The following is an 11,305-nucleotide window of genomic DNA, read 5'->3' on the forward strand; positions in this document are numbered from 1 at the left end:
CAAGGGCTGAGAACCTTCCACATTCCCCAGAACAGGGAAAAAATATTCTAGAAAGCTCTCCAGGATAACCTTGGGAGAAGAGAGAAAGAGATGAATGCAGCGGCCCTTTGGCTTTTTTTTTTTTTTTAGCATTAGAGTATTTGAAATATTCTTTTTTATAAAAGCCAAAGGCTTAAAATATGGCATTTGTATACATCTTTCTTTCCATTCAGTGCTCATCATATTGACAGGAATTGCTTCAACTAAACTATTTCATCAATGCGCTCAGGTAGCATCCTCAGGGCAGATTCCACTTTCATCTAAGAATCAGGTTTGGTCAAAAATCCCATTATTGTTTTAAAAACATATCCCAGGTGCACTCAAATTCCACTCCCATGCCTGTTGTTTTTTTCTCCCTTTCCCCACCCCAGCAGTATTCTTGCCTTTCTTTTCTTTTGTCTCTGCAGGCCTAAAGAGAAATGCCTGAAATGTGCAGAACCAGACCTTTGCCATCATCTTCGACAAGGCGCTGTCGTTTTATGGGATTAACCTCCCAATTCCAGCTGCCCTTTGCTGTAATACAGGTCTGAAGACACATAGCAGGGAGGGTGGCAACAATGCCAAGGCTGCAGTGTAGCAGTGACAGCTGTAGAATTGCACCTATTGATTGTGGGGTAAGGGAGAATGTTTCATCAACCTTTAATTGAGCCAATTTCTAAATGGAATAGGGTCAGGGCAACAGCAAGTCTGTGAGGAAAAGAAGATATCTATTCTGAGCTGAAAAGGGAGGGCTATCATGAAAGGTTTGTCATAAGCAAGCCACAGGTTTAATCCTGCTACAGGAGCTGTGAGGGGAAGAATCTGTTCACTAGATTCTCAATGCATATGTGTGTGTGTGTGTGTGTGTGAGAGAGAGAGAGAGGGAGAGGGAAGGAGGGAGGGAAGGAGGGAGGGAGAGAGGGAGAGAGGGAATGTGCTATGGTGAGCTATGAGACACAAACAGGAAAATTAACTTGGCATATCCTGATCCTTCTATACCAAGGATCCAATGAATTTATTTCTTGCAGGCTTCATTTTGTTCTTATGTCGTGTGTTTAAATATCCCATATGACAATAGCTGAAATTATCTAGATTCTGAAAGAGGCTAGGCAAATCTTAAAGACTGTAACTCATTCTGAACGAACTGGTATACTGACATTGATTGGAAATTCACTGAATAACTTTTCATGACCAACATGAAGTTCAGATATCAATCTTGGAAAAGAATAACACAGTTGGAAGGGAGCTTGGCCATCTTCTAGTCCAACCAATGAACAATCAATCAATGGAACAGTGAGAACAATCATCCAATGGAACAGTGTGCCCTCGGAAGTTGTGGGAGCGCCATCACTTGAGATCTTCAAGAAGAGATTGGACTGCCATTTGTCAGAAATGGTGTAGGGTCTCTCCGCTTGGGTGGGGGGTTGGACTAGATGACCTACAAGGTCCCTTCCAACTCTGATTATCTGTTAACCTTCTGCTCAAGCAGGAAATCCTGTACCATTCCAGACTAATGGATTGTCCAATCTCTTCTGAAAAACCTCCTGCTAAAATAAAAAGGATTTATTTTATCTAAAGGAAGAAAAAGTGATAGGCTGGGGGTGGGGAAGGAGAGGGGCAGGAACATTTTCTAATGAATAATTTCTTATAAGAGGACATGCACTATCAAAATCATAATACTAAATAATATATAAACCGGTTTAATATTTGTTAACTTGACTAGCTACACTTTTCTGTATCTAACATTTATTCAGATTTATTTATCAGATAATCTGTAAAATCTGTATAATTTGGGAACCAATTATAGAACCAGAGTTGGAAGAGACTACAGGTCATCTAATTCTTGAGATTTGATCCAGCCACTATGTATATTAATGATGGAAGCACTCTGATCATTCTAGAAGTACATTTAGACCGATGAAAATGGCAAAATTGCCCTTTTTAAACATCCTCCCCCCTCACTTCGCCATCCCTCCTTCTTTCACCTCATTTGCTGCAAGATTTCTGCATAAAAACCAGTTTATTGCCCTCTCTATTAATGTCTCATTTTCACAACAGTCAATAGCATCTTATCGCCTTACCTCAGGGCTAGATCCGCCCTTTCAAATGGAAGAAAACGTGAGAGTGGCATCTGTTTAAACCAGCAAAGGTTAAGGTTAATGGCGAATACTTTTATGCTTATTTGCTAGCTTAAGAATCCCAGGCTGTCAGGTAGGTCTTAGGAAAGCCTGCTTGGGGAATGCTTATGAATGTATTTGTAGGGCAGCTAACTTAAAACCTTTTCTAATCCCAGCAATTTTACCCTGCTTACATTCCTTCTCACTTTGAAAGTTCGGCCTCTCTTCCTGGTAGATGGTGAAATGTTCTCACATTTGTGGGTTTTGTTTTCAGATGCATTCCCTCAGAGTTTATACACGCCATGGAGATCTGCACTGTGTCTTTTAAGCAGATAAAAAGAGGGGTCAGTCACATGCAATTCCCCAACTCCTCATATAAACACTTTAACAGCTACAGCAAGATGCAGGCTTGGAATTACTCCCTCAGATTCAATTCCCTTTCCCTGCTCCACTTGTAAAAATGGTTAGTGTCCTCTATAAACTGCAGCTTGCCCAGGTCCAAAGCTTGCTGAGCAGTTGTAGAATAAATGTTAATCTAATACAGGTTACTGGGTCAAACACAATCACAGGCTTGTGGGAAAAGCTTAATACTGTTCTGCTTCTTCTAACACAGTAGACCTGGATATTATATGATAGGTTAAACACCACTGAACCATAGCAAAAATGTTCTTGGAAGTACAATTTAGTACAAAGAGAAGGCCTTTGAAACAGTGGCTGTCTCTTGACTTTATTCTCTAACAAACTCAAATTGCCTGAAAACAGTAACTTGCTTTAAAAGGAGGAAAGGAAATTAAAATCATTCTCAAGCCATATGGTCAGGCAGAGGGAAGAACAATGGAAAACCTCTGTGTATATTTGGGTGACATGAATGTGTACTCTTGGCTAAGGAAACATTTGCTCATCTCTCTTGTAATATTTAGGCAGCCCATGGGATATATAGTATATCCAGTGGGATATACTGAATTAAACCACACTTCATCCATCTGAGTTAAGGCAGACAGGAAATCTGCAGCTCTCCAAATCGATTTTTGCAAACCCAGAGATTCCTGAATGTTTGTCATTTTGAGTTGGGAAAATATGAAAACTATAATGAACATCTTTAAGTAGACAAAAGAGCTTTTTTAAAAAAAACAAGTAAAACATTGACTCCATCCCAGGAGTATTTCCAAAAACCCAAGCTATGATCATGGGTGGGTCATGAGCACACCTATTTTCTCCTCTTTTCTGATATACACCTTCCCCCCCCCCAAAAAAAAAAATTGATGAAGTTCAGCTCCGTTTGCCTACATGTTGCTTTATTTTAGGAGTGTGTGTCTCAGACTATTCAGATGTAGTCCCCTCCCGATATGAGAAAAATTTAAGCCCCAGAATTCCTACTCAACTAATACAAGGCTGGTGAATTTTGGCTTATTCTGATTGAGATAGATCAGTTGTGGTCTCTCTTTACAAAGTTTCAGTCCGTATCCTAAGCTCTGCAAATGAGACAACGCACCAATTTGTTTGAATCATACAGTTAAATCAAGTCAATTCAGTTCAGAAGAACCCATTTCTGTACAGAAAGAGAATTATCCAAATCAATTAGGAGGGCTGCAATTTGATTTAGAGATGTAATCAAATCAACCTTCTGATTTATGTACATCAATTCAATGTATAGATCTGATTGAATTGCCATTGGCTTTCTGAATTGAGCATTTGCAATCGTAGAGAATAAAAATTAGATTATCGTAGAGAATAAAAATTAGATTATAAATCATGTCAGCTCTTTTATAATAATGTGCTTCTATTGAAGTTTTAAAGTTTTGCTTGAAGACCATATCTCAGGAGGGAGATCGTGGTAGCTCAGTTTTAGCACCTGCTGAACAGTGGTGGGATTCAAATTTTTTTACTACAGGTTCTGTGGACGTGGCTTGGTGGGTGTGGCAGGGGAAGGGTACTGTAAAACCTCCAGTCAGAGGTGGCATTTGTCGGTTCTCTGAACTACTCAAAATTTCCACTACCGGTTCTCTAGAACTGGTCAGAACCTGCTGAATACCACCTCTGGGAAGGATATACTGCAAAATCTACATTCCTTCCCCACCCCACTAACCTGCTTTCCAGCTCCGTTCTCCTGTGCAGGGCAATAAAAGAAGACCCAGCTGATCAGCTGGTACTCAGGAGGCAGAGAATAGATGCGGGTGGGGCCAGCCAGAGGTGGTGTTTTCTGTTTCTCAGAACTACTCAAAAATTCCGCTACTGGTTCTCCAGAACTGGTGAGAACCTGCTAAATACCACCACTGCTGCTGCAGCAGATGGAACATGCTAACTCAAGCATGCATGGACACATCTGCATATATGTACATACAAGCTAAGAGTACTCACAATACATACTGAGAACTCATTCAGGGGTACTTAGATTCATGCCAAGCTATAATAAAAGCCTCTTATTTTTATATCTCACAAGACATATGTGGGTGATGCAACAGAAGGTGGGGAGGAGCAGGATTCACTAGTTGGCAAAGTAAAAAAAATGAAACCGTTTATATTAAATTTTGGCTCCACAACTGACCCCTACCGGAGCTTTGCTAGTACAATATATAGGTTTTCTGGGAGGAATAGTAGATTTGTTTTAGTAAGATTAAAGAATAGAAAAGAGAGTTGATTGCGATTCCTAGAATTTCCTAAGATGGATAGTTTTGCCTTGGATTCTGGTTTACTATGAGATTTAATTCATTTCCTTGGAGGCCCTGGAGAGGAGGCTAAATGTGTAAATACTAAAACGTTTCAATTGTCCTGTACATCTTGAAATTTTGTTTATTGCTTATGCATTACTAAAAAGAAGGCAAAAGAATGTGTCAGTGAATATAATCCATGTGCTTATTGCAAACAGATATGCATGTTTTGAAGTTATTATTAACCACTTACTATCTACAACAACTGGACTGAGAATTCCAACATTTGCTAAGGAAAACATGATGGGTTTACAACACAGGTGTCAAACTCGATTGCATCATGTGATGTACCATGATGTATCACAATGTTTTTTGCCTTTGTGTAGCCAGGGTGGGCATGGTGTACATGTGACACATCCAGCCCATGGGCCGCCAGTTTAACAGGCCTAGTTTACAGCCTCATTTCTGCCACAGATATTATAAGTGGGCTGTTAAGTGAGACATCACATGACTATGACTTGTAATTGTACTGCTGGCTTATCTAGTGATTCTGCTCATCAGAAGCTGGTTGTGAAGTGGTGCAAATGGCTATCTCATGATTGCGAGATGCTTTAATGTTCATAAATGACTACCCGTTGTGAAGTGCCTGGACAACAATCATGTGACCATGAGGATGTTGTAAATGGGAGATATGTTGTAAAGTTACTTTTTTGATGTGCCATTGTAATTTTGAACATTTGCTGAGCAGGACTCATTAAGCAAGATCTACCTGAAGTAGAGAAGATGGTGATTAATTCGTGTGCTTCTTTATTTGCAGCTCAAACGTTACATGTGGATGGGCAACTTCAAGGCTCCTGTTCTTTCTCCGCATATGAACAATGGTTCCCTTCAGATAGAGGATATCCTCAACTAACGTTCTCGGGCTACATATGGTCCTATGTTGGGGTACTGAAATTTCCTAAGAGAGCAAAATAGTGCATTAAAGATAACATGAACCTTCCCAATGCCCTTCAAATTTTAGGCCTTCTGATATAAAACAGAAGATGGGATAATTTAAAATCTTATCCCTCTTTCCAGAAGTTCCCCAGTAAAAGATGCAACTTCCTGATCTAATCCAGCCTTTCCAGCTGAGGTATTCTTACCCGCTATCCAAGAATTCCCCCCTTCAAAAAAAGGGAGAAGGTAACAATTAGGCACACAGCATTCCCCAAATGTTTCTTCCCCAAACCCCAAAAACTTTAACCTTAGACTGTCTACTATTGACCTCACCCCTTTCCTAAGATGTCTGTAGGGGGCGTGCATAAGCACATCAACGTGCCTACCGTCCCTATCCTATTGTTTCTTTTATTTTTCTTATATGTACCCATTTCATGAATTCATAACTATGTATATGCTTATACTTATTATCTTGTAAACAATTGACAAATCAAATAAATCAAATAAATAAATAAAACAAATAAAATAGCCAGTCTGGCTAAACTTGTTATTTATTGTCTGAAACCCCTTGAATAAGCCCTTGGGTTTTAGCTTTACAAAGAAGAAAGTTGAAGATCACCTGGGCTTTCTGCTTACATGTTCATAGTTCCTTCCTTCCCTGCCCCCGGCCCCCCCATATTACCTTTGTAAGTGAAAGCAAAGCTTTTGTGGGACAAATTAACTGCTGCTTTGACCAGTCTAGGAAATGCTCCATTTGTGTTCTCCTGTTTCTAGCCAACACTTCAAAAATTACTGAGAAGCTGAATCTATTGAGTCAGCCATTATGGAATTATAAAAGCACAGCCTGGTTTTCCTCAGTTCTGCTATGGTAGAAATGGGATTGTGAAGGGAAAATTCCTTGGGGAAACAAAGTAAATTTCCTCTTTGCAAATGGAGTGACTTTATCAGTTGGCTCAGGGATAACTGCTTTGCTTCCACCAAAATAGGAGTTTGTTACTTCTTTTCTCATTCTGATGTCTTTATCAAGCCACTGGCAAGGATGCCTGCAATTTTCAGAAGCTGAAAAAGAACAAAAACATGTATGAGTCAGGCCTTATGGTGCCCAGCCATAAAAATATTACCATTGGAATAAAGGATGTCTTCTGTAAATAAGAAATATGGACATGTACATATGGTGACCATAAAATATTGTGCAAGAAGGTGGCTGGCTTCCATGCTCAACATGAGGTTTTTCCAGTATAAACTGTACCCTCTTTTCCCCAATGACTCCCAATACTCAAATTCATATACTAGCCATGTGGAAAACTTCTATCAAAATTTCTCCGAGCTGATCCACATATCAAAACAATTCAATGACACAGCCTTGCTAGTTGCATATATTACTTTGAACCAGACTGGCAGAACTTAAAGGGCTTCATTGACAAATTAAAAATAATTACAAGCCACAACAGAATAGCTGGCATGCTAATTAACAGTTCAGAGACCAAGTAGCACTATGGTAGCAATGAAACTGGGAGTGTTGATGAGACATAGAAGCTCTGGAGATGGTTAGGAGTGTGTCTTTGAGGGCAGCACCAATACCGGCAGATTCCTGGTGGTGGATTTATTGTTTTTTTTAAAACCCCACCCTTATATTTAATTTTTCCTAACCTTATTTACCTTTTGAGACACTTCCTGAGACATCCTACTCAAAAATCAGTATAGCTAGCTGAATCCTCATTTTTCTCAATTCATATTATTACATCCACATTTCTGGATTGCAAAAAAAAAAAAAAACAAGTTGTATTTAGTTTAGGGCATATCATTTGGACCTGTCCACCACCTTCCCAGCAACCTGCAACTGGCATGATGATCATGCCAACTTTAATGCACTCTATCTTTACATTTTATGCTTTTGTTTTCTCATGTTGGTTTTGAGACACAGTGCTGAACGTCATCTTTCTTCAAATAACTTGGTTTCTGTAATTAAAATATAAATGGTGTTTTTTGTGCATTGATGCTTCTAACCTACCTTGCCTGTTACGTCAGCCTCCTTTTTCTTAGCAGCAATGCTGGGATGTCTCAGGACATCTAAGAGCTTATTGACTCATTGTCCATCTTTCCTTGAGTCCAGGAGAAGGGAAGATCAGATCGAGAGACCCATTTATCTCTGGCAAAAAGTTTATAGGAACACTGAAAGACACCGATATTATCTTTTAATATTGGAAGGAATAATCCTATAAAGGAAGAAAACAAGGGAAACTGTTATGCCCACAAGGCAGAATTATCTGAAGGCAATTGGTCGCGGTCAGGTTACTCTACAAAGACCAAGCTGTATGCCGGACTATCGCTCCATCGGGGCTTGGTGAATGAGCATTAATTTGTGGCTCTGCTCATCTCTTTGCTAACTTTGTTCAGTGGAACCAGATACAACTTTGACAAATTAGAGCAGCCTTTTGTTTTTGTCTGCCGGTCCCCCTACCCTTCTAGCACAGCTCTCCAATTGTATCCCTTTCTTTCTGAAGTTCTTGCCATGTCAAGGCCATCAATGGCAGCCCTTCCACAAGGCTACACTTTTTAATAAGCTCATCTATCAGCACCACATTCTACAGGTCTCCCACCCCTAATCCTCCCAATTCAAGTGACCTTCCCTGCATTGCAAAGGAGCTATGCTCTGAAATAAATATCTCTTTGTTTACCCTATCTGCACCATTAAGCTAACCTTCAGGATTAAGTGCAAAAGGGGAGAGATCGCTTTTAGTTGTTTTCTAGAAACTTTCTAAACAAAAGTCAAGAAAGAATCAAATAGCCCTCTTTCAGCCATTAATATTTGTTATAAACTCTCAGTAAAGCTATTCCAAAAAAAAAAAAAAAGAGCTAGCAAGTTGTGTTCTTTCTTCAGGATCTTCATCTGACACAACCATAACAACGAAGTAGCTATTTCTAAGCAGAACTGTAAATATAATTAAGAGTGTGACCCTAACACTCAGATTAAAGAAGGGTTTAGGATAGATTGGATGAACACTCTGTTAATAAAGAAAACTTTGCCAACAGATGTTTGTGTAGAGCTTGGTGGGCCACAGTCTGCCTGAGGAAAGCTGTCAAGACTTAGAACTATATTGCTGGGAGTGCAATGGTTCTTGAGGTTAGTACGCTGGGCTAATAATCGACAGGCTCATGTTTGAGACCCAGTTGCTGCCATGGGGTGGGATCAGTTCCCATCACATACTTCAGTTCCGCCAACCCAACAGTTCAAAAGGGGCCAACCACGAGGAGATAAATGGGTACCACTTTGGTGAGCAACTTCAAGGGATATGAAAGAAGCCCCCAACTGGGTATCCTTCAGGCAATGGCGATGTCTCTAGCAAATCCTTTCACCATGGAAGCACTTTGGTGCTTCTGACATGGAAGTAGTAGTCCTATATTGCTAAGTTTGTATTGGTACATTTTACTGGGAATAGGCACCAAAACAGGGTGCCATTGGCATGATTTAAATATAGACTGCTTTGAATATAGAATTGCACATGATGGAAAAAGATGAGGTCATGCCATGCTTCATGTTTTATTCTCATGGGCAACTAAAAGAAATGGTAGGTGGCTGCCATTTCTCTGTCCACCCAGTTAAATTTAAAATCATGCCATACCATCATTATTACAGTATTTATTAATAGAAAAACAGTGAGGATAGTTTCCCTTGTATTTTACTTTACTTGAACCACATTATCCATTTCCATTTCATTATTGTTACCATTTTACTGCGCCAATATGATAATGCTTCTCTGCACTAGACTTTCCTTAGTTCCATGGGCATTGATGATTCTCAAACAACCAACTACTTTCAGCAATAAGTATCTCTTAGATAAATGATATATTATATTAATACTTCTTGGACTAAAAAGGAAAAATTCAACACATAAAGCCAGAAACCTACCTCTGGTATTTTTTCAACAAAAATTCAAAAGATACTCACCAAACAGTTATTGGGTAGGTTATAAAGAATGCTCCATCAAGGAAATCTTGTGAGCATCATTCAGTGAAGTAATAGGTAGAGCAGGTGACATTGGGTGCATTATGATATCACTATGTAAATGGCATAACTTACACATTTACATTATTTTTCATTATGCTATTCTGGAACATGCAAGTTTATTTTGGCACTGTAGTTTCTATCTGATGCATATCAGGATTATGTTTTGAATACATAAATCTTACACTGCAAGGACTTCTGGCTACTTTGCACATTACAAAACACATGGTAAGAGATGGCTGCACTGCTTTTATATTCAAGTGTAATTTCGTCTGCATTGTATTCTGTCTGTCCTTCCAAATTAGCAGCCTCTTTTAATTTACAGTGTGATAGAAGTTCTAGATTTCTAGATTTGAAATCCAACTAATATATCTGCACAGCTAGCATAGTGCAAGTATTTCGTACGCTTAAAGCACCTTCTGCCCTTGAGCATTGAACATATGGTAACATCTCCTTTTTGCCTGTGAATTGAACAGTAGTCAGTAGCAAGAAGTTACTTTGGAAAGAAAAAAAGGAAGAGGAAGAGGAGGAGGGGAAAAGAGAAAATGTAGAACCATTCGGATTTGTTTAAATTAAGAATTTGAGCATCCACAGCAGATGGCTAGAGAAAAAATAGGGAAAAATCTTCCTGGGGCATAAATTACTGATGTAACTCTATGCTTATTTACTCCACTGAAGGACCTGGTCCAGTATGCTTATATCTGCAAAATACAGCCATTACTAGCAGAGCTATAAATGTTCTTGTCGAGAGAAGAAATAATCAGTACAAACAGCTGATTTTGAGATATACAAAGGCTGTATAATATATTACTGTATATAAATTATATAATACTTTAATATAAAAATTTCTTGCAGAGATTTGGTCAGATTACACATTGTTAAGTGGAAGTTTCAAAATCCCCAGCATTTTTCAAATGACATCTACTTTGTGAGAAAATCAGAGTAACCACTGAAAGACAGACCCTGAAGAGACTTTTTATGTCCTTTCACAAGTTTTCCCAGGTGAAATGGCATCAACACTTCAGGAAATAGACTTGCTACCTGGTATAAGGCCAGGTGCCCTTTGTTACCTGAATAGCTTCCACAGACAATTAGAAGTTTTGTACCACAAAACTCTTGTTCTTTTAGAAGTGAAATGTATTGGCAAGTTTGACTTCAAAACCTCTGGCCCAATGATCCACAGTGTGAATCATTAGTGTAGCTCTGCCTTGCTAACATTGCTACTAGCTACATATAGCCAGTTTCAATCCAGATAAAACTATTATTTGTTCTTTCTAAAAACAGGTGCTTCATTTATTTCCTAGTCTTGACCTTGCTCTCTTTAGCTGTCAAATCAAAAGGCTGGGTTACAGTGATCTTGCAAAAGTATTTCCAGTAAGAAAATCTAAGAAATTCATCTCAAATCTCTTTGATCTCAAAATGCCATCCTCCTCCAAGCAAGGATACACATGGCAACCATGAGCAGAACCAGCTGTTATCTATGTATTACCATATTACTTTTGTTAAGAAGATGTGTTAAAATTAGCATATAAATGGGAGAAATTGTGTAAAAAGCAACGTAGTTGGAAAGGAGACATGCT

The 11,305-nt window shown here is 39.0% G+C and overlaps 1 long non-coding RNA gene across 1 annotated transcript in view; it reads left to right on the forward strand.

The window, feature by feature from the left end:
- Positions 1 to 6,175, forward strand: part of LOC148127867 (uncharacterized) — a 31,535-nt gene extending 25,360 nt beyond the window's left edge. Inside the window, exon 3 of the long non-coding RNA XR_015741164.1 lies at positions 5,601 to 6,175. This is a non-coding gene — a long non-coding RNA (uncharacterized LOC148127867). The remainder of the gene's footprint in view (positions 1 to 5,600) is intronic.
- The last annotated feature ends 5,130 nt before the right edge of the window (positions 6,176 to 11,305 follow it).

The sequence above is a fragment of the Pseudonaja textilis genome, chromosome 1 (assembly GCF_049901715.1).
Source record: "Pseudonaja textilis isolate UNSWEBS1 chromosome 1, rPseTex1.2, whole genome shotgun sequence".
Taxonomy (NCBI): Eukaryota; Metazoa; Chordata; class Lepidosauria; order Squamata; family Elapidae; genus Pseudonaja; species Pseudonaja textilis.